This window comes from Oncorhynchus kisutch, linkage group LG15, assembly GCF_002021735.2.
Source record: "Oncorhynchus kisutch isolate 150728-3 linkage group LG15, Okis_V2, whole genome shotgun sequence".
NCBI classification, from domain to species: Eukaryota; Metazoa; Chordata; class Actinopteri; order Salmoniformes; family Salmonidae; genus Oncorhynchus; species Oncorhynchus kisutch.
In genome coordinates this window covers 66870954-66895854 of record NC_034188.2, presented here as the reverse complement: position 1 = coordinate 66895854, position 24901 = coordinate 66870954, and the positions used below count along the sequence as shown (strand labels likewise).

Sequence of the window (24901 nt, the reverse complement as noted above, 5' to 3'; positions counted from 1 at the left end):
TTTTTATCCAAATGTGCAAATTGTCCAAAAATCTTCATTGGTAGATTTATCGAACAATAAACAGATATGGCTTATTAACCTAAACAGTCCGAATAATGATGATCCAAGCTTCTTTTAAAAAATATATAAGAATTTATCAAATCTACAAGCAACACTAGACTCTATTATTATGGTGGGGGATTTTAATACGGTTTTAAACACCTCTATGGACCGTAAAGGAAATCACACTACAACTATCACCCTCAGGCACTTAAGGAGATCATGAATGTCATGGATATATTGGAATTAGTGGATATATGGAGGATTAAATACCCTGACCTAGTGAGATATACATGGCGGAGGCTTAATCAAGCTAGTCGTCTTGATTACTGTCTTATGTCATTCTCTCTGTCACCAAAAGTTTAAAAAGTGTTGATAGGGGACAGAATGCGGTCGGATCATCACATAATTGGTGTATATATTACTCTTACAGAATTTCCACATGGGCGAGGATATTGGAAATTTAATCAAAGCCTACTGGATGATAACTTATTTATAACTAGGACAGAATAATTTATAACTGACTTTTTCCGATGTAACATAGGTACAGCAGATCCCCTTAATGTATGGGACACTTTTAAATGTGCTTTTAGAGGCCATGCAATTCAGTACTCCTCTATAAAACAAAAGCAATTTAGATCAAAGGAGTCCATGTTAACAATGGAAATTGAAGAACTAACACTACAGTTAGATAGCAATAAAAACAGTACCATAGAGGCACAGAATGAGTTAGAGAATGAGAATGAGTTAGAGGAAAACCAAAAAGAAACTTAATCAAGAAAGATCCAGGGTAATATATTATAAAAATAAAGATCCAGGGTAATATATTATAAAAAATAAAGATCCAGGGTAATATATTATAAAAATAAAGATCCAGGGTAATATATTATAAAAAATAAAGATCCAGGGTAATATATTATAAAAATAAAGATCCAGGGTAATATATTATAAAAAATAAAGATCCAGGGTAATATATTATAAAAATAAAGATCCAGGGTAATATATTATAAAAATAAAGATCCAGGGTAATATATTATAAAAAATAAAGATCCAGGGTAATATATTATAAAAATAAAGATCCAGGGTAATATATTATAAAAAATAAAGATCCAGGGTAATATATTATAAAAATAAAGATCCAGGGTAATATATTATAAAAATAAAGATCCAGGGTAATATATTATAAAAAATAAAGATCCAGGGTAATATATTATAAAAATAAAGATCCAGGGTAATATATTATAAAAAATAAAGATCCAGGGTAATATATTATAAAAATAAAGATCCAGGGTAATATATTATAACAATAAAGATCCAGGGTAATATATTATAAAAAATAAAGATCCAGGGTAATATATTATAAAAATAAAGATCCAGGGTAATATATTATAAAAAATAAAGCGAACTGGATGGAATATCGGGGTAAAATGCACCAAATTCTAATTCAATCTTCAACATAGAAATGCTACCAAAATGTTTTTATTGAAACTTTACAAATGATGGAGTCACGCATGATTAACTGAATTATATTTTGAAAGAGGAAGTAAAGTACTTTAAGAATATGTTTTCGTTTCAGTCTCCTCCATCTCCACGAACCGAAGCTAATTGTATGGATTTTTTTTCTTATTAATAATGTAAAATGAACATCTGTACAGAAAGACTCATGTGAAGGCCAAATTACAGAGGCGGAACTTCTTGATTCAATTAAAGCCTTTAAGGATGGAAACTCCACAGCTGGATGGCATACCAGTGGAACTATACAAAACTTGTTTGATATACTCAGAGGACCATTATTAGCATGTTTTAACCATTCCTAAATAAATGGTAGATTATCGGACATTCAACAAGGTCTGATTCCATTATTCTTGAAACAGGATCCAAGTGGTATATATAAAGATCCAGTCCATTTTAAAAAATTGGAGGCCTCTTACACTTCAGTTTTGTGATGCAAAAATTCTAACTAAATGCTTGGTGCATAGAATTAACAAGGTATTGTCAGATATTATTGATCCTAATCAGACAGGTTTTCTAGATGGACGATACATTGCTGATAATATATGACAAGTACTGGAAACAATAGAATACTATGAAATATCGGGGAAACCAGGCCTGGTTTTCATAGCTGATTTTGAAAAGGCTTTTGATAAAGTACGGCAGCAGTTTATATATAAATCCCTAGAATATTTCAATTTTGGATAATCTCTTATAATCTCTTAAAGTTATGTATAGGTAACCCTAGGTGTAAAATAGTAAATAATGGCTACATCTCAGAAAGTTTTAAACTGTCAAGAGGAGTACTCTCGGCTCTCGTCCACTCTCGGCACATCTATTTATTATTAAAATTAGATCCAACAATAATATTAAGGGATTAGAAATCCGTGGCTTAAAACAAAGGTGTCATTGTACACTGATGATTCATGTTTTCTTTTAAAACCACAATTAGAATCCCTCCACAGCCTCATAGCGGATCTAGATACTTTTGCTATCCTCTCTGGATTAAAACCACATTATGATTAGTGTACTATATTACGTATCGGATCACTAAAAAATGTAACTTTTACATTACCGTGTAGTTTACCAATACAATGGTCTGCCGGGGATGTGGACGTACTCGGTGTACAAATCCCGAAAGAAAGAAATGATCTCGCTCCAATACATTTTTATAGAAAGTTAGCAAAAATAGATAAGATCTTGCTTCCATGGAAAGGAAAATACCTGTCTTTGTGGAAAAATCACCCTGATTAACTCTTTAGTCATATGACAGTTTTTTCAATAAATCTAAAAAAAGGTATAATGTTTGTAAATGATATAAATAGGGCTGGTGGAGTTACAGTTAAAGTCAGAACATACACTTAGGTTGGAGTCATTAAAACTCGTTTTTCAACCACTCCACAAATGTCTTGTTAACAAACTATAGTTTTGGCAAGTCGGTTAGGACATCTACTTTGTGCATGACACAAGTAATTTTTCCAACAATAGTTCACAGACAGATTATTTCCCTTATAGTTCTCTGTATCACATTTCCAGGGGGTCAGAAGTTTACATACACTAAGTTGACTGTGTCTTTAAACAGCTTGGAAAATTCCAGAAAATTATGTCATGGCTTTAGAAGCTTCTGATAGACAAATTGACATCATTTGAGTCAATTGGAGGTGTACCCATGGATGTATTTCAAGGCCTACCTTCCAACTCAGTGCCTATTTGCTTGACATCATGAGAAAATCAAAAGGAATCAACCAACACATGCAGCTAACACAGACATATGGAGATGTCTGCTCTACCCAAAATTACAACCAACTAATTGCAGCATTACCACAAAAATGGAAGAGGCAAGTAGAAGGGGGAAAAAGTAAGGAACTTGTCTGTCAGCCCTGAATTAAAGACCATAAATGATTAAAGAAAATTGTGATAAAAAAAACATATACCAATTTCGTTTAAGGACCAAAAAATTGACAGCTGTGCCATTTAAATGTCAAAATATTTGGAAAGAGAATTTCTATGTACCTATTCCATGGCACATGGTTTATGATTTAACACGCAAAACAACGGCGGATTCAAAACATCACAGTTTTAAATTTGAATTATTATACAAAATTCTTGCAACCAATAGAATGGTATATATATGGGGGATACAATCTTCCCAGCTCTGCAGATTTTGCTGTGAGGAGGCAGAGTCATTAGATCATTTATTTTGGTACTGTCCATATGCAGCTCGTTTTTGGTCACAGGTCCAGGAATGGCTGAAGAATTGCAACATTTACCTACAGCTAACGCTGTAGATAGCCATACTGGATGATTTGAACATTCATAGTCAATCAATCAATAATATAATAATTATTTTAGCAAAAATGTTTCTTTAATTTACAATCTGTATAAGCTATGCGAATAGAAAGGTTCAGTATTTTTGTGAAGCATCACAGCACAGTTGAAAAATATATGGCAAATAGAAATCCAAAATGGATGATGTTAAGAGATACATGGGAGGGGTTGAATGGAGCTGAAGGGTGGGACTAATAACAACAAGATAACCAATGTAAAACATACGGGATCTGTAAAATGTATATAAGTTCAGACATTTTGTGAAACAGCACAGATACAAATAGAAATCAAACTGGATGGACATCAGAAATAGAGGAAGGACTAAAAACAAACAAAATGTGACTATTGTAAAATATATTGTGTCTGTAAAATGTGTATAATATGTATAAACTGAAGATAGAATCCTAAGTGTTATTGTTTATTAGTTGACTCCAATTGGGGGAGGGGTGGTAGAGTTTGCAGGGAATAATAAAGGTATATTCAAAGAATGTATATGTATGAATGTTTATGCATACAAATATGGGTATGTGTGTATATTTTTATATATATTTATTTATTTACCCCCAAAATATATGGGGGATTGGAAATGATGCAGACAATTACATTGATGGAAGCAACAATCTTTCCACAATATTAAAGCTTTAAAAAATCAAATCCTTCAAAGAGGCAGGTTTAACTTCTGCTTAGTACTGTTTGTGATGGAGTATGGACTATTTGGAATATCTAAAGGAAGACCATCATGCACTACAGAGGCGAGCCAGATGAGTACTTGTGGATAGGAGTAATCCATTAAATTACTTTGATGAAATAGCTTTTCAAGGCCGCTTTTGTATGTACAAAGAAAATGCATTGGAGATAATATCTTTGATTGAGCCTAGACTTTCCTCTCTGTCTCAAAGAGGAAGGCCTTTACCCAATTTTCTCCATGTTCTGATCACTTTGAGGATTTTGGCATCTGGAATCTTTCATCGGGAAACTGATGATTTACGTGGTGCCTGTGAAGCAACGGTGTGTAAAATAGTTCAGTCTGCAGGGACATTTGTGAACTGAGGAGTCATTACATCAAGTTTACTGATGCTGCTGGCCAAGCCAACTATAAAGTGCAATTGTATGAACATGGGCATTTCCCAGGAGTGATTGGCTGTATAGATGGGTGTCATATTCCCATCAAGTGTCCATCAACTCCGAATGCTGAGGAGTACAGGAACAGTAAGAACTGGTTTCCATCAATGTTCACTCCTAATTTAGAGTTTTCAAACATTGTTGCCCGTTGGAAAGGTGCAACTCACAATTCAAGGATTTTTCTCAACTCTTCATTGTGTGCTCAGTTTCAGAGAGGACAACATAGTGGACTTCTACTTGTTGACACTGGATATGGTCAGAGTAACGTTTCAATTAACTCCATACATAAATCCCACAACAGCTGAGCAGCAAGATCCAACCGAGCTCATATCCACATGAGAGGGATGGTCGGGCGTGTTTGGAGTATGGAAAAATACATTTCACGCAACACACTTAGTTTCAAGCCAAGAAGATGCTGCAAGGTGATCATTGCTACAGCTGTGCGGCACAACTTCCTGAAGCAGCATTGCTGTCCTGATCCTCCAATGGAAGATCAGGATGAAACAGATGTGCCCATGGCTGAGGCAGCCATTGACCAATGAGAACTTGCACACAGAGTTGCCTTCACATTGCAGCACTTCAACTAGATGAGATGGATTCTTTCTGCTTTGATAATGTTTGTTCTGTACACAATTCAAATAGTTTGCAGCAAAATGAGTGACCAAACCAAGGCTGGTTTAAAATGTAGTTTGTGGTTATTAAAATACTCTCACTCATGAATATCCAAATGACAAAACATTAATTTTTTACATATGATATTGTTCACCAGGGCTGGTAAATCACAATTGTCTCATTACTGTAAATTGTTGGGATCATACCTCTCTCTTCCAACTTCATATCCAATTCAACCTGTAGAATTCTCATTTTCATTTAATGTTCTTCCCTCAGATATTTCATGTTATGCTCATGAAATCCTTAGTTTTTTCATGCATGGTCATCTTTTTTGTTCTTTGCTGAAAGGTGGTGGCAGCATCTTCTCTCAGGAATGCTATAGCAGATGGAGGGTACACACTCACTGTACACTGGCTCTTCCAACCTGTTCAGATTCCTTTCCTCTGGAAAAAGAACACCATTAGAAGCACAAATAAACTCATATGGTCCTTAGAATGAAATAATAATAAAGATTGACACAGACAGTGGAATATATTTACCAAAGGAAGCAACCATTTTACTGTCTTTGGTATATGTACCATTTGCGCTCAGTTCTTCATCTGAACTGTCCAAATGGTCATCGTCTGGTATACCATCCAGAGTCACTCAATTGATCAGTATTGTCTTTTTCTGGTGGCCCACCACCAGTAGTAAATCACTCTCTTCTGATCACTGCATTATCTTTTTTTAAAGCCAGTTTAAGGTTCTTCCACAGAGTATAAAGGCAGATATCATTCAATATAAGTGATGTCACAAAGATATGACTATGAGAAATGTGAAATACTGATAAATGAAGATTTCTCACCTGAAGTTGTTGTACTCTTCTTGTGGTTACATTTTCATTTGCATTGAATTCACTGCAAATTGCATCCCAACCATTCTTTATTTTGCTCAGTAGCAGTAACATGGTTTTTACTTTCAATAACTAGATGGTTTGACCCAATGTGTTTTAGTAGTGTTTTTTCACACTCACTAAAGTTTTTTGAACAAATTATTTAGTTTTGTCTCAAGATTCACATTTTCCTATTTCATTCCTGGTTTTTATGAGCACCGTTAGACCAACAGCATGTGCTCATACTTAATCTAATCAGGCTTAACCCAGGTGTTTTCATTTAGGCTTACTTCCCTTACTCCAGGACTCCATAGACTCCGACTAACTAAGCCAAATTTAAGCCACGTTCATGAAAGCTACTCAAATGTCTTAGTTTAACAAGTACACATTAAGGCCTACTCTTGGCTTAATCTAAGCACCGTCTGTGAAACCGGCCCAGTGTGTATGTTGTGTAGTAAGCTGTTAGTAGCCCATGTGCCACCCTAATAATTTGGTGTATTTTCACCAACGCGATATTGTAAACACGTAACGTTAGTAGTTGTGGTGCTTGGCTTGCACGTGCAAATTCAGCACACTCAACATTCTATAATATAATTGTGTTACTTGACGTGTCAAATTAAAAGCGTATTTAACGCGTCAAATAGTGTTATATGTCTTGACACCCAAAGACCCAAATGGCGTTCAATGTGCCTCACCCTAATAATTTTGTATATTTTCACCTCTTAATTTCGCCTACTGTTCTAACTTGGTGGTGCACAAATAGCCTATAACCTGTTTTAATGAAATGTAATAATCAAATATTGTAAGAGCTTTCATTGTCTGTTTATGTGCCCCCTTTATTTACCCTACGGTTCTGACTGGTACAGGAAGAACACTAAGAACGGCCCATGTTCTGAATTATGTCGCTGTACATTTCAAAAGTGCTGAACAAATAGTTATATTGACTACGTTCGTTGTCGCTTGCTCATTAATATCTTAATCGAAATCTTATCCGCTTGTCGTCCACGTATGCCATAATTTGTAGTCAAATCTTCATAATGAGTTTAAAACCATGATTTTGCATTTTAATCAATTAAATTATTCCAATATACGCCTATTCATTATCAATTAAAAGTCTAATTACGACATTCATTACTTATTCAGAACATTTCTTAGTTAAATAACCTCCAAAACTAGTGTCTGATATCTAATTAACTTATTAGCCCCTACCAAGAGGGAACTCCTCAAGGTTGTTCTTTGAAATGTATTATCAAAACATCTGACCAATCCACACAGAATATCAATAATGTAAATTCCCCATTGTCTTTGGGATCTTCTTATTAAAATGATCAATGCAAGCAGACAACATAGTGTATTTTCAGCAATGCTAAAAGAGCGCCTCAGTTTTTCATTTTTTTCATGTCATTCTCTGCTATCAACACATTTATATCAATTAAAATCTAATTCATGCGAATTTGAATGCAACATTGTAAATGGTCAATTATAACTGACCACGAGGAAAACAATGTCCTATCCATAGTTCAGAAAAGGCCACCTCATTGTATACACACCCACAACATGGTCAAGCAATGCTTATTTTCTTTCCTATGTGACTGTCAGGCGAGAGTCAATTCCAATTAGACAATGTAGGCAGTGAACTTTTAGCCACCCCACCGTGACTCTCGTCAGGAAACTGGCATAATTATTGACAGGCTGAGTTCATTGGAGTCAATTCCATCTCCGCCACTAAGCCAAGCTCTGTGTGGTGCTACATAACCCTAGGGAGTTCTGGTCACATCGTCTCAAAGTGTGAATACCTTGGTAAATAGAGAACATTTGCATTTTATAATTATAGCCACATGCAAATGGCGAAAAGGATGCAGAGTGATGTGCCTTGTCTTTTCAATTACGAACCTCACCCAAAAACTTGTCAGGGAAACTACAATAATTGAAAAGTACTAACTAGACTCACAGCCTTTAATCATAGCAAATTCCTGAGAAGGAAGACTTTGCCATCCTACTAAATTGTAGGAAGGATTAAATGGTTATTTGAACAACAAGTAATTGTCAGAGGTTTATTCTACACCTACATTGACGTTTTGCTAGTCTTTTTCCTGAGATCCAATGAAATTATAATAGTTTTGCTCCACAGTGAATTTGAACAGGCTGTGAATTTGAAGAGTAAATGTGTGTGAGCCTTGATTGAGCCTTGATTGAGCCTTGATTGAGCCTTGATTGAGCCTTGATTGAGCCTTGATTGAGCCTTGATTGAGCCTTGATTGAGCCTTGATTGAGCCTTGATTGAGCCTTGAGACAAATGATGTGCTTGATTTATATTGAATGATTAGTTTTCTATTGTTTAAGGAACACAACAGTGTTCCCATGCTCAACAAACAAATAATGCCACTTGGCTGCCAACAATCACTGAATACAGTAAGTGCTCTGTACAGAATCCCTGCTCTGAAGTAATACCAAACAAATTGTACCCTGATACATCCTTCTCCACAAAGCCCGGATTAGGTCCATGAAATTCTTCATTAGGATGGTTTGGAAAACGGAAACGACAAACTATGCATAATGGAATTACTGGATGTGGTGTTTTTCAAGCCAAACTGAATTAAGCGTAAATTGTAACCACAGAGCCAAAAAGCCTCCTCCCGTCAGTTCCCTTAATTAGTATAATAATCAGGACAATCCTCTTATTTGAGATGGCCACTTGCCCATTTTAAGTATGCTGTGAGAAGTTGTGCATAGCTCTGTGCTAAGAATGAGAAATAAAGGCATTTTAACATTTCACAGTTAATGCTCAGCTGAGAACACTTGGAGAGCAATTCATCTAAACTTAATTTTTAAAATGTTTTTTTGTTAAATTAATGCATAGGGGTCAGCCATAAGGGCAGTATATTTAAGGAATAAGGCACTGGGGGTGTGGTAAAGGGCTGTTCTTACACACGACACGACGCAACGCAGAGTGCCTGGATACAGCCCTTAGCCGTGGTATATTGGCTATATACCACAAACCCCTGAGGTGCCATATTGCTATTATAAACTGGTTACAAACAGAATCAGAGCAGTAAAAATATATGTTTTTGTAACGATTCTCGTTGGTGGAAGGAGAGGAGGACCACAATGCAGCGTGGTAAGTGTTTGTCATATTTTAATTGAAAAACTGAACACTACACAAAATAACAACGAAGAGAAAACGAAACAGTTCTGCCAGGTGAACAGACACTAAACAGAAATTAAACACCCACAACCAAAATGGGGAAAACAGGCTACCTAAGTATGATTCTCAATCAGAGACAACGAATGACACCTGCTCTGATTGAGAACCATACTAGGCCAAACACATAGAAATATACCAACATAGAAAAAATAACATAGGCTACCCACCCCAACTCAGGCCCTGACCAACCTAACACAAAGACATAAAAAAGGAACTAAGGTCAGAACGTTACAGTTTTGTCATACCACGGCTGTCAGCCAATCAGCATTCAGGGCTGGAACCACCCAGTAAGCAAGTAAATTACTGTATGTTATTGTATAACCTGATATCAGATAAATTCCTGCAACACGTGTCCTCTAGGCTAGTTGCTGTTATCCGTTATCCTATCATACAGCTTTAGGACAGTGGGCAGCTGTACAAAAACTCCCGGTTTCTTTTTTCAAGGACACTATTGTGTTCTCTACCGCTTTTATCCGCCTGGTATATGCTAATAAAATTGTTCACAGGTATGTCAGGGACAAGGGAACAGTATGAATACAAACTGAAACTTTATTCTATGATTTCAAATTACAAACATTTTCCAAGCTGAATAGATCAAGTATAGGAGTTGTCATGATTGTTGAAGAAATTCACCAAAAAGAATACAATTTTCCCGCCTGTCCTTAACTTTCCCAGAAGTAGGAGTGTGGATGATTATTTGATTGTCTGGACCATTTTTAAAGTTCACAAAGTCACCAGGCGATGATAGATATAACATAGCACATTTGATTGGTGCTGCTTAATTATCCCAATGAGATTGGTCAGAAATGGATGCATTTCTATTGTGAAATACTTATTTTTGTATAGGCACTTGGAAAATAAACATTAAAATGAGATGGAATAGTGCAAACATGATAAAGGGCTAAAAACTATGCAATTTCAAGGCTATTACCCCTTTGTTTATTCTGAAAGCATTTTTCACCTGAAATACCATTGACATCCAAATGATCAAGTGGAGATATTTAGACTGCAAGTAGATAAACAAATTCTACTCCACTTGAATTCTGAAGATCCCTGATGTAATAAAACACTCTTGTGCACGGTTTGTTCTATCAATGTAAATAGCCAGATAAAAAAAGAATACTGATAGTAACCTACTCTGTTTGTTGAAGATAATAGAGGATTGATTGATTCATGATGATTAAAAGTAGTAGTCTGCTCCAGCCGGAGACAAAGAAGGAGATAGTCGAGGTTGGGATATGGAGGTGGATATCAATCCCAGAGGCCAGTGGGAGCTGTCTAGTCTGTGCTGAGTAGTATTCAGTCAATGTTCCATGTGTCCACTGGTTGTTGTTGCATTAATTAATCGTCCCTTCGGCTGTGAACCACCAGGAAACAGTCGGTCACTGAGTGCATCACCATTTTTCTTTAGCTACCGTGGAAATGAGCTGCTTGTAGTCTTAAAGAAATGCCTTAGGGAGGTAAACACAACTTAAATTGCTCAGACATCTGACCTTTCTAGCCCACTTCTAATAGCACTATTATTCGAATGTAACAAATCCACAAATTGGACTGACAAAATAAAACCGCCAGAGGACAGTGAGCTAGTGAGGGTGGTGGTGGGGGGTGAAGGTGGTGGGGGAGGGGGGGGGGGTGGTGGTGGATTGGAGAGTAGAGGGTAAATGTAAGGGACATGAGTTTGTGCAGGGAACACATGACCTTAAGTAAACATACAGTATATGTCCCATATATGAGGAAAAAGGGGGATGAGTAAAAGAGATACCTGAGGGAGGGACATGGGCCTTTGGCTCTGCTGCTACAAATAGCTTTTACACAACATCTTTGGAGGGGGTGTGGGGTATCTGAAATTGCTTCTCATTTTCTGTTACTGGCTAATTAATCATTTGGAGACATGAAATCAAGATTTAAAGGATTATGTCCACAAGCTAATATTGGTGCTGATTTAATAGTGTGACTATTAAGTTTCAGTAATTTCAGCGTCATGAACAGTGACTTTTTGTTATGATGTATGGTCTGAGACAGCTACGCTATGGCATATTAAAGAAATAGTTATGCTTAAGGTCTAATATTTCTATTTTAAATGGCTTCTTGGGTAATACGCCTGCAACAAGTCCATTCCCTTTAAGTTCTGTTGTGGTAATACTGGTAAGACAACCACATTTAGATTTAGAGTAACAGAAAATATTGCTTCTGATGCACCTAAAGTTTCTAATCATTGAAAAACAAGTCAATACCAATGTTAGCCTTTAACTTGAGTTCTGGCCAAAGTAGTTGCTGCAGCACTGTTTTATGTTCACAACATTCAGACTCATTATTTAGCATGGGACAGATTTACAGACTCTGTCTAATAAACCCTGAATTAAACTCTCATTTATTTGGTTTCAAATCCCCCACCCTGTGTTTATGCAATGGCTCGATGCCATTATTACACTTTAATATAGACCTGCTCCTGCAACTCATCCAGAAAGCTAAAGCCAGGCGAGCTCATTGTGCTGCCAGGGCCACTTATATCAGGCCTGCTTCATGTGCCGCTCCTCCTCCTTACTCCCCCCTACCCATGAGCCAATGCAAATTACAGTAACAGCTTGGACATGACTGTAATCTCAAGTGGTGCGAGCTCTGCTCCATGGCCAGGCATGAAGGCAGATGAAGGCTGGGAGGAGTGCTGCCAGGCGTCTTTGAGGACACTGTCTGTCTCCCATATGCTAGAGCAGACAATGGAAGGAGAGGAGGCTCACAACCTGTTGCTCATCTGCCTGCAGTCTTATGGTGCTCTCCCACTCCTTCTAAGTGCTTCATAAAATGAGAGCAGTAGGCTGGGCTCCTCCTTCCATGGACTTGTTTACTCCGTTGCACAGATGGACACCAATACTGCCTGGATGAGATATTGGCCCTCTCACTGATCATAGCACCAATACACTGAACAGGCCATTCAACGTTTTTTAGAAGCAATAGCTGCTTTTCAATAGTGAGAGTGAGGATAGTGAAATACATTCTTATCCACAGCTGGTATACCACAGGTGCCATTAACTTGACTGAGGAACACATAACAAATCTTGTTGGGAAAGCAACCTCTGTTGATGGATACACTGAAACGGAAAGTGAATTGATGCATAAATGGATTTTGGTTGTCTTTTTCATCTAATACATCAAATGCAATAAGGCAATGTTTCACCACAGTTCCTTGATAGTAGTGCAAAGTTCTGGTTATATTAGCCAGTTGACTCTCTTATACTACTGAAACGATATCCATTAGATCTAAAAACATTATTCATATTAATTCACATAAATATTCATGCATGTAGTATGATGAAACTTTGATAGTAAATATTTCAAATCTGTCCCACAGAGTGGTGGAGTTCTATTACTGTGGTTGCTGTTCGGTAGAACAACGAGGTCACAGAGATATCTATCAGAACGGACTTCTACATGTTTCCATATCTTTGATCAGGGACTTCAGAAGAGTTTGGAGAACGGTCTCTGTTCACGCTGATGTCTGATGGGATGAATGAGTTCCAGAAACCTCAGAGGAGCAGGACGAAGACAACAACAACCACACGATAAACAAACAGTCAACAGTGCATCTGAAAAAGCCCACGGACATCTAAATGAGTGAGTGGTGGATCAGATAAGGCTGCTTCAGTGAGTCCGTTACGTTCTGCATGTGTTCACCAGCGGAGAGAGAATCTGTGCATATGACCAGATATTAAGCAGTTGTGACTGACTAAGAGGAAACAATAGGAGGTCAAACATATAACCCGCTGAGCTCCCCGTGCCTCTGTCGCACAGCCATTGTGTCTGGTTTGGTGTTATGGTTTTCATGTGATTTGAGGTTACCTGAAAGCTTGACTAAGATAGATGCATATTTTATCCAATAAAAAAAAGTAATGTCTTTCATCACTTCACTACTAGGAATGTTCACCAAATGACTCAGATGCTGAGATTCAGTGTGATACGGCTGGTCATATGGTTTCATTTGGTGGATGATTAGTGCACAAATAACAGGGATTGAGCCTAGCAGAGAACGTATGTGCGTCCCAAATGGAAGCATATTCCCTATTTAGTGCATACCTTTGACTAGAGCCCTAAGGGCCCTGGTCAAAAGAAGTGCACTGTAAAGGGATGATGGTGCAATTTGTTATTCAGAGAGTGTCTTGGCATCATGGCAGAACTGAACCCCCTTGAGTACGCCTTGAGCCTCCCCTCTACAGCTTATTACTCTGCCTTGCTCAGCCTCCCATACTTGGTATTCCAGGAACCAGAGAGGGAAAGGTTCAGATTACTTTGAGGGGAGAGATCTGACCACACATGAGATGGGAGGAGGAAAAGGAGGAGAGCGCTGGGTAATGTAATGTTGCTGAGTCTTATCCTTTCTTCTTCATTTGAATTGGGAGTGTTTGAGGGGTGATACCTCAACTTAGCCTCCGTCTTAGTCCTGCTTTTCTCGGATTCTTGAGTAAACACTCATATTTACTACCTGTTCACAGAGCACTTTGTAGGCTCAGATTAATGTGAATAGAGATGAACTGGGAGAGGTCCTCTACTTGTTATGCATGTTGGTATCACCTGCATCATCCCTGACAACTATTAAACTGCAGACAAAAGAACAGCTGGATCAAAGATGTTAAACGAATATGAATGGACCAGAATGGCTTCTTACAGACATTCAATAAATTACTTTTTTTTTGTTTATAATTGATTGAAGGGTATTTCAGTAAAATATACATATCTGTATCATATATACAGTGCCTAATTAAACATGGAAGCATTATTTGTTATGACACCAACCCATCAGAAATTCTTATGGTGCAAGGAAATATGCAGAGGCATCCATAAAGCATGACTATTGCAGACATTGCATGTTATCAGAAGGGGTGGGGGTGTGTGTGTGGCGGGATGGGTGGGTGTGCAGGGCGGGGTGTGTGCACTAGCTAAGCTCGGCTCAGTAACACAAGCTGGCTAATTAGCATTGCCCTCTCATTCCCTTTTGAGCAGGGGAGGACAAGTGGGAGACATCATATTTCTTTGTTAGAAGCATTGTGCGTCCCCTCTGACCACAGGAACCACAGGAGTTCTGACCACAAGGGGTCACAGAGTAGACAGCATAATCTACTATCCCCACCAGCCCCCTGTGGGAATGGCCACCAGCTAGCTCTCCCTTCCCTTACAAAACCAATGCCCTCAGCTCAGACAACACTACTGGCATCACATAGACCTACTGGATCATCATTTACTTTAAGCAATAGTTAGTGTGAAGTTATATTTTCAGGCTACATGTCTGCTTGTCCCAACTCCAGTCAGAAAACAGATGTCATGGGAGAAACAGGTACGTATTGCACAGCTCTTTGAAGCACACTCTGATCTCTGGCTGGTTGCACTCTGAAGACACAGCAGAGATGATTAAACTGGATCCTCTGGTGTACTACGGCTTTAATTAATAGACTCACATTACATATTATTTAGACAGTGATTAACTGCCTTTACATCTCTCCTTTATGTTGGGTTTATTAGCAAAAAGAAAGCCCTGGTCTGTTTTGGGCTTTGTCAAAGTAGCAGAACAGGTCATTTGAATAATTGGTCATGCACCGGTGGCCTTGATGATGGAACAGTTTGTTGTTGTGTTTTTCTTGTAGCTGGAACAGCTGGTTCCCGACTACTAGTATTCTCCATGATCCTGCCTCTGAAGGTATGTGATGATGCACTCCCTCCCTAACGAGAGAGGTCACTTCCGCACTATGAAAAGTTGCCCCGAGTAGGGGAACAACAGACTGCAACTGCTTAAGTCAATTTGAAGTGGCTCGGTAAACAAGGCGTGGGGAGGGTTGAAAACAGCCTAGGCTACTCACCAGATATCAAGCTCTGGTCTCCATGGCAGATATCACATGGGTATAGGCATCCCGTCCCTCTGGCAGTCAGTCACAGCTCTGGGAGTAGGACGACGCCCACTGGCATTAGAGAGAAACACCTAGAGGCCTGGGAACACAAGATAACATCTCTGCTTGAAACAGTGTAATTGAGGCTAAACTAAGTTGATGCTCAGAGCCATGGGAACTTTCCCTGGCTGATTGAACACATTGTTTGAGGTTGGTCATCTGGCCACTCAATATTCTTAGAAAAGAAGCCAGTACTCCCAAAGACAAGCAGTGAGACATTCATAATTTAATTGACATATCTACTCCTTCTAAACCTGGCAGCTTTGGTGAGATGTGAACACTGATCTGATTATGAGACACAACTGAAGAAAGAAACACAAACAGCAGGGAAAAAAGTGAGTTCCAGATAGAATGACTATGGCTGTGTATCCCATCATGAATATTTCATTGCATTATTGTAGCTGAAGAAGAACAGAGTGTAAAGAGGAACATTATGAAAAAATGTATTATATTTTGACAAGAGCTTGGAATCTATTATCCCTGATTCTTCTTCTTTCCTGATGAAGCTTTTAAAAGAGAACAGAGGTGATTCACTTTGGTGGCTTTATACCCATAAACTGTAGCGAATCACCCCTTATGATAAATCACCAGACTCCATGAGAATGTACACCCGTGTTAAAGACTAGCTTAGGAAACTATTTTTACTGCTAGAAACAAATAAAACAACTTCAGAGGTATTGCCAAGGTTGTGAGTCTTCGGTTTTCTCTCTTGACTCAAAAATGTTCAACAACCTACGTAACGGCAGCAGAGGAGGTTCCATGTAATGCTACATAGGTTACCATATTGCTCTCATTTGTCTGCACAGAGCCCCTCATTTATGAAAACAGAATTCTCTACTCAGGGTTGCCATCTATTTGTATTTAGAATGGGGTTCCAGGGTTGTCACCTCCAGCTATTCATTCATCCAATTAAGTACTGTATTTATGATGGAAGCTTTTTCTGAGTGTTACTTTCAGTCCCACCTTCTGTAATCCAATTCCACTTAGAGACTTTGCATCAGGTAGGAGAGAAGGTTACAAGGAAACAATGGAAGACTGACTGTGGGTGCCCTCAAATGTCCTTATCTGTCATTATTCAGAAAGCAATTAGTAACAGTAAACACTTGGAGGGTGATAATTCATAATCATACCCTCATGCATGTTATCTATTCTAATTATCTGCATCTGGCAGTTCTATTTTCAAGTCCGTCTTCGAATCTACAGCTTTAGTTATCCTTTGTAACATTACAGTGGTGTGACAAGTGCAGTCCTTGGCTGGTGCATGAAGTTGTCATTTTGTTTTCTAACAACATGTCCTTGGCTTTTCCACAATGGGCTTAACAACAGATATCCCGTTTTATCACTGTCTCTCAGCCACCCCATCCCCTGGCTCACACTGATAAGTCCTATAGGGTCAGCTAAGGACAATTCGTCCTGTCTGACTTTATCTCCAAGTCTCCTAGTGTCCTTCACTGTATCAAAGCAGCTCCTTTGTCATTTTCCCTTTTCCATCCTACAGATTTTCACCTTCCTTCCACCCACAAGTCCCTCCTATGAAGTAGAAAGATAAATAATCCTTCAATGCTGGGCTACGTTTGGCCAAAGGACAGATTCTGTCAAGTAGTTATCCGACAATGTGCTTCTTCTCCTTGACTGAGACAGCCAGATGTTAGAAAGGCAGTCTTTCCCCTTTGTTTCTCCTCGTCTGCCAACCCTCCTACTAAGAGGACTGCGGTACGACAACTGGCCATAGTGTGACTTCTCTCTTCTTCTCTCACACTGTTACATTCTGACCATCAATCACACTTAACAGAAGAAGCCTCACTTCACTGACACACTTTGTTTCAGGTCGATAGATAGGCACTGTCTGTAACCAGATGTCGATTATCCTGATCAGGAAATCTTTAAGCCAACGTTAAAAACTTTTAAAAGGCTTAAAGCTAACTGTGAATAATGTAAATGTGAAATATGGTGTATAATAATGCTTCATTTATTTGAATATAATTGGTATGCTGCATCCAAACAAACCCTGTTGATAAGAACAAAGGCATCTATGCCTACAATTGGGAAATTTACATTTTCAATAACGGCATAGTTATTCTGCCTCGCAGTAGCTCCTGCTTCCGTTTCTGTCAGAGAGAAAGCAGACAGTGGATTTTCATTTACTGGGATATTGGCTCTTCCTAATGAAGGAAAGACCTAAAGGCCTCAGGTGATAGTCTGTCAGATCCTGCTGACCTCATTTAAGGACACAAAAAATGCCTTCAAGCCCAAATCAATTATAGATATTTTTACCAAATACATACTGTACATAGCCTACACACTGTAGGGAGCCTATACTCTCCACCTCTCTGAACTAACCCGTCCAAAAAATAGGACCCTGGCCTCATAGTCTCTCACTAAATGGGAAATCAATTTCTAAATAACCAAGTGAGGTACATTCTGTGTATTCATCACGGAATGTCATTGTTTTTCAATCGGTCTAGTAAAAGGTCTTGTTTAGATTGTCACATGTTAGCAGATGTCTTCCTCCTCATCTCTCGCTAACTGCAGTGATGACGGAGCCTGAAATGAAGACAAGCAATAAATCAGCAGCTCCAGCTGTCACAAGCCCCTGAAAGGACATTCTCAAAGTCAGGATGACTCAGCACTGGACACAATGAGCCATGATCAGGGACCAGTGATGCTGGTGGGGGTATTATGGTATAGAGTGACAGATTATTTTGTATATATAGTGTATGTGGACACCCCTTCAAATGAGTGGATAGCCACACCCGTTGCTAGCAGGTGTATAAAATTGAGCACACAGCCATGCAATCTCTATAGACAAACATTGGCAGTAGAATGACCTTACTGAAGAGCTTAGTGACTTTCAACATGACACCGTCATAAGATGGCATTTTTTCAACAAGTCAGTTCGTCGAATCTCTGCCACAGTCAACTGTAAGTGCTGTTATTGTGAAGTGGAAATGTCTTAAGAGCAACAACGGTTCAGCCTTGAAGTGGGAGGCCACACAAGGTCACAGAATGGGATCGCCGAGTGCTGAAGCACGTAGCAACAGTTCCAAACTGCCTCTGGAAGCAGTGTTAGCACATTAACTGCTCGGAAGCTTCGTGAAATGAGTTTCCATGGCTGAGCAGCCGCACCCAAGTCTAAGATCACCATGCGCAATGCCAAGCGTCGGCTGGAGTGGTGTAAAGCTCACCGCCATTGGACTCTGGAGCTGTGGAAACGCGTTCTCTAGAGTGATGAATCACGCTTCAACATCTGGCAGTCCGACAGATGAATCTGGGTTTGGCAGATGCCAGGAGAACGCTACCTGCCCCAATGCATAGTGGCAACTGTAAAGTTTGGTGGAGGAGGAATAATGGTCTGCGGCTGATGACATTCTAAACGATTCTGTGCTTCGTGGTAACAGTTTGGGGAAGCCCCTTTCCTGTTTCTGTATAACAATGCCCTCGTGCACAAAGCGAGGTCCATAAAGAAATGGTTTGTCGAGATCGGTGTGAAAGAACTTGACTGGCCTGCACAGAGCCCTGATCTCAACCCCATTGAACACCTTTTGGATGAATTGGAACGCCAACTGCGAGCCAGGCCTAATCGCCCAAGATCAGTGCCGGACCTCACTAATGCTCTTGTGGCTGAATGGAAGAAAGTCCCTGCAGCAATGTTCCAACATTTAGTGGAAAGCCTTGTCAGAAGAGTGGAGGCTGTTATGGCAGCAAAGGGGGGACAAACCCCATATTAATGCCCATGATTTTGGAATGAAATGTTCGACAAGCAGGTGTTCACATACTTTTGGTATTTATTGTAGTTGTAGCAAAGGTAAAGTCAAGCATGTCAGAACTTTGGATTAATGCAGTGGTGTACTTTAAAGTACTACTTTTTGAAAGGATGCCACCGAAATTACTTTGTTTAGATACCTGAAATCTGTTTCAAAGCGGCCCCTCTCATTTGAAGATGATTACATAGCAGAAAATATGTCTTCCTGATGACTTACAAAGTGCTAAAGTGTTTTATGTCATACGGAATGCTTGGTGTAAGCTGGAAGACAAATAACCTCTGACCAGTAGTGATCAGTAATGACCAGTACTGAGGCCAAGCAGCCATTTTGGGTAGATGTTGTGCTGATAATCCACTATAGTTCCTAATGAGTCCCAATAGGTAAGTCAGAGGAGCAAGGTGGTTGTCAGACCAATCTTTATTTGAAGTGGAACTAGGATATGTTTTCCCCTGAAATTGCTTGTAGGTGCAGTTTGATTGGTTAATAGATTTTTTTATTAGCTTTGACCAACCTTTGGCATTAAAGGTCAAGTTAAAGCTAAGGGCTAAATTGCTAGCCAATCAATAGCCATCAATCTGGTGCAGGGCCAGGGGGCAGGGTTAAGAGCCCTGTAGAGGTCTCTACATGAAGGGATTTTACAAATTGCATCCCAAGGACAATTTGGATTCTTAGTTATGGTTAGATTGAGTATAAATCCGTATTTTGCTATACTTGTGTGTATGCGTGTGTCAGATTTGGCACATACAGAGAATACTGTCTTCTCCTCTTAACTTGAGGAGTATGTTTAACATTTTTCTGGCACTGGTGCCCTTGGAAGACTCTAGAGAATGATTCAAGCAGGCATCAGCGATATTTCAGCCAAAATCTTGTAAACCTCTGCCAGTAGGTCATAGCTTACTTCAAACACAAACACCCCAGCATGGTAACAATCCAAAGCATCTGTTTAAATCATCTAATGAATCGTTACAATAAATTAACATAATATCAACTAATTTATGTGCAATTTATAAATTATATTCACCAGTTTATTCTGTGAGATATGGGAAATGATCAATTTAGCATATAAGTTAAAAGAAAAGGGCCTCATAGTTTTTGAAAATATTAAAGACTGTTCTCTAGATGTCTCTGGGGAGTACTGTTTTGACCTCAGAACTTGGCATGCGATTGAGTATGTCTATAAAATTACTTTTTCTCCCAGTTTACAGTATAGTTATCCCCTGGGTAAGTTTCAAATTCTACAACACTCTGTCCTTACGTATATAAACCAAGCTACATTTTCATGTAAGAACAAATTGCTTGAGAGGATTATATTTTACATTTACCTAATTCCCAGAAGATGCTTTGGTAATTCTATACAGATTGTGTGTGTAATCTTTCCATAGGCCTTGAATGTTAAACGCAAACTGTGGTTAGTTTTATCCGTACCACAATGATGATACCTGGCATAGTGTGATTTGCAGGGTGATGCTCTTGTCAGATCAATAGGCCAAAAATGCATCTGGGGTATCTTGACATTTCAAACAAAATCTCTGCCCTTAATTGGTTTTTGATCACTAGTGGAAATACATTACAGGGGATTGTTAAACTTGTGCTTGTGATTACATGCACAGATGTCAGAGAACGCATGCTCCAAATATGACTGTTATGCTTCTGCATTAGTACCAAACGGTTGGCTACTTAGTAGTTCCCAGTAAATACCACTGCACCACCACAACCACCACACGAACACTAACTAATAAAGCTATTTAATTGATCAGAATGGAGGTATATTGTTCCCTACTCTGTCCTCTCACAAGGAAATGTAAGACCCCCTGGTTTGATATTAATACTCCTGTCACATTCCACCAACTCAGCAGAAGTGAATGAATGCAAAATAGGTCAGGACGAAGAGTGGTAGGAAATAAGATTTATTGTACAATTCTCATTTTCATGGCCCGATGGATGAATGCATGGATCAGAAGAATCAGATGAGATGAGCCAGAAGGAGGGAACTTTTGGTCATAAAGAAAAGTCTTCTGTGATGTCCTCTGAGGCTTTATAATCTGGACTGTTGTCTGAATGTGTGGTCGGTTGCATCAGCATGCTTTCTGATCACAGTAATTAAATCACACTTTCATATTCAACGCTGATATAATAAGTCGGGACAGTTCCTGTACGGTTACGACTCCTTTGCTCGGCCCATTGAGCTTTAACCTGAGGATGCAGCTCTGCTCCATGATACTTAAGTGATTTTGCGGTTCAGTGACTCCTTATAATCATATGGCGTGGTGCTTCTATTTCCAGGAAAATGTATTTGTTACAGAGGGCCAATACATGCAACATAATTTAACATGCGTTCATCTTTTTCAAATAATTTAATCAAGTGCAATATTATACAGTCCCTATTGTATAGCAGCCTGTACTTTCAACTCCATCTGGTTTTTGTTCTTACACTACAGACTATGGTGTACATGTACCCAATAACATGGGATTTATTTTACACACTGACATAGGAATGGATTTCCTATTATTATTTAAATTATGGTTTTCTTCATAAAAAGCTATTGTGCTATCAGTCTTTAGTGGCAAAAAGACATTGCTCCACATTCACAAATTCATATATAGAGATTACCAGGGCTTAGTGTGACAAGTATTAGCATTAAAATAGTGTCAGACATATCCTGTTACGTCCAATCCTTTGAGCAGGGACTAGTTGTAATTCTGTTCAATTAATAATTGAAAACAACTCCAGTTGACACCATCCCTGGGTAATCCTGGGGGTTGGTGGATGGTGTCCCTGGGGATGGTGTCCCTGGGTAATCCTGGGGGATGGTGGATGGTGTCCCTGGGGATGGTGGATGGTGTCCCTGGGGATGGTGTCCCTGGGTAATCCTGGGGGATGGTGGATGGTGTCCCTGGGGATGGTGGATGGTGTCCCTGGATAATCCTGGGGGATGGTGTCCCTGGGGATGGTGGATGGTGTCCCTGGGTAATCCTGGGGGTTGGTGGATGGTGTCCCTGGGTAATCCTGGGGGATGGTGGATGGTGTCCCTGGGGATGGTGGATGGTGTCCCTGGGTAATCCTGGGGGTTGGTGGATGGTGTCCCTGGGGATGGTGGATGGTGTCCCTGGGGATGGTATATGGTGTCCCTGGGTAATCCTGGGGGTTGGTGGATGGTGTCCCTAGGTAATCCTGGGGGTTGGTGGATGGTGTCCCTGGGGATGGTGGATGGTGTCCCTGGGGATGGTGGATGGTGTCCCTGGGTAATCCTGGGGGTTGGTGGATGGTGTCCCTGGGGATGGTGGATGGTGTCCCTGGGTAATCCTGGGGGTTGGTGGATGGTGTCCCTGGGGATGGTGGATGGTGTCCCTGGGTAATCCTGGGGGATGCTGGATGGTGTCCCTGGGGATGGTGGATGGTGTCCCTGGGTAATCCTGGGGGATGGTGGATGGTGTCCCTGGGGATGGTGGATGGTGTCCCTGGGGATGGTGGATGGTGTCCCTGGGTAATCCTGGGGGTTGGTGGATGGTGTCCCTGGGGATGGTGGATGGTGTCCCTGTGTAATCCTGGGGGATGGTGGATGGTGTCCCTGGGTAATCATGGTGGATGGTGTCCCTGGGTAATCCTGGGGGATGGTGGATGGTGTCCCTGGGGATGGTGGATGGTGTCCCTGGGTAATCCTGGGGGTTGTGGCATGGTGTCCCTGGGGATGGTGGATGGTGTCCCTGGGTAATCCTGGGGGTTGGTGGATGGTGTCCCTGGGGATGGTGGATGGTGTCCCTGGGTAATCCTGGGGGATGGTGGATGGTGTCCCTGGGGATGGTGGATGGTGTCCCTGGGTAATCTTGGGGGATGGTGGATGGTGTTCCTGGGTAATCCTGGGGGATGTTTGATTGTGTCCCTGGGGATGGTGGATGGTGTCCCTGTGTAATCCTGGGGGATGGTGGATGGTGTCCCTGGGTAATCCTGGGGGATGGTGGATGGTGTCCCTGGGTAATCCTAGGGGATGGTGGATGGTGTCCCTGGGGATGGTGGATGGTGTCCCTGGGTAATCCTGGGGGATGGTGGATGGTGTCCCTGGGTAATCCTGGGATGAATGAAACAGAATGTTGATTCCCAAGCAGCTCACAGATGACCAGACTGGTTGAGTGGGAAATAAATGACTTTCACTATTTCTACAGAAGGACGTGCTATTTAAAGATGTCCCCCTCCACAGTCAGTTATCCTTCATACAGTAGTACTCCTTTACTGAACACTGTATTCTAACACAGAGCCTCCAGCATAGCCCCAGCGTTGCCAAATGAATGTGACAATTTCTGTAAACAAGGGCCAAGAGTATCAACTAATCCTCCTTGCTGATGAAGACAGATATTTCTCCCTGCTCTGCTCTTCGAGTCTCTGTGTGTAAACAATGTCAGAGCTGCTCCTGTGCTTTGTCAGAACTGTCACACTGACAGCCTGTGCTACTGCTCAATACTAAATCATATGCACAACACCAACCAACCGAAGACAAGCTGGGTGATGCTGCTGGGGAAAAAAACAACAGCTTCTCATTTCCTGTCCACATGAAAAGGCAAAAAAACCATCTCACTGCTCTGCAATATTCATGGATTGTGTAATTTTGAGTCGTCCACTTCTATATGTATTGCATTTTTGTAAAAGCACATGGGTTTTGTGTCTTTCCAAGACAAAAAGAAGAAGGAACACAGAGGTAGAACAGAGTCTGCTCACACTGATCTGATAATTAGCAATACACCAAGCAGGAACAAAGCCAGCTAATCTTAAAGTAGAAAGTAGAGCTAGCGACAATCTGATTTCTCCCCTATCTACTTATTCTCCTCCCACACACTTGCTCACAACACCGGAACAGGATCTGGAAGGTTCTTTAGCAGCCGTATTACCTTTGTCTTCAAGTTTGCAATCCAAACTAGTATTGTTTATGTTTTTCCCAGCTCACAATTTAATCAATCTCAGTTAAACTCCTCTAGCTTCCCACTTGACATAGCTAGCTACACAACGTGTGACAGAAATATGAGATAGTAGTAGACGTCACATGAAAATTCAGCATTACTGTAATTATTGGCGCATCATAGTTTATGTGGCTCATATATAATGCAAGTGCCCCCCCCCTCCCCCCCTCCCCCCTCCCCCCCAAAAACCCCAGATCCCCAGCACCCTCAGTGCTAACTCCCTACCATTTGAGAATTAATAATACAGGACAAGACGCATTGGAAACTAGAATGAGTCCCTTAAGTGCCCATGTGGTCTAATTTGTCTGAGTAAAATTGAAATCACCGCTTAAATCTTACAGTGAAAAACTGTAACTTTGAGGATGCTGCGGTTCTCTGAGTTTAATTGGGTGGTAGCTTTCATGTACTTGACAGTCATTTCAAAGGCCATTTCACTTCAAACCACCACAATATTCCCTAAGATGTTATTGAAACAGAGGTGTTGGTTTAAAAGACGGAAAAAAGCAATCGTCTACTTTTCTATCATAGATCTGATTGCCCCCGTTTTCAACCCTTTATACAGAGCTTAATGTCTTACTACCACCGT

The 24901-nt window shown here is 40.1% G+C and overlaps 1 protein-coding gene across 2 annotated transcripts in view; it reads right to left on the bottom strand.

Annotated features, from left to right (window-relative positions):
• LOC109906087 (leucine-rich repeat and fibronectin type III domain-containing protein 1) overlaps nt 1–24901 on the bottom strand; it is a 134082-nt gene that overhangs the window by 18219 nt on the left and 90962 nt on the right. For both annotated transcript variants that reach the window (XM_031790869.1, XM_031790868.1), the window contains exon 3: nt 15515–15641. The gene's annotated coding sequence lies outside the window, so the exon portion shown is untranslated. The remainder of the gene's footprint in view (nt 1–15514; nt 15642–24901) is intronic.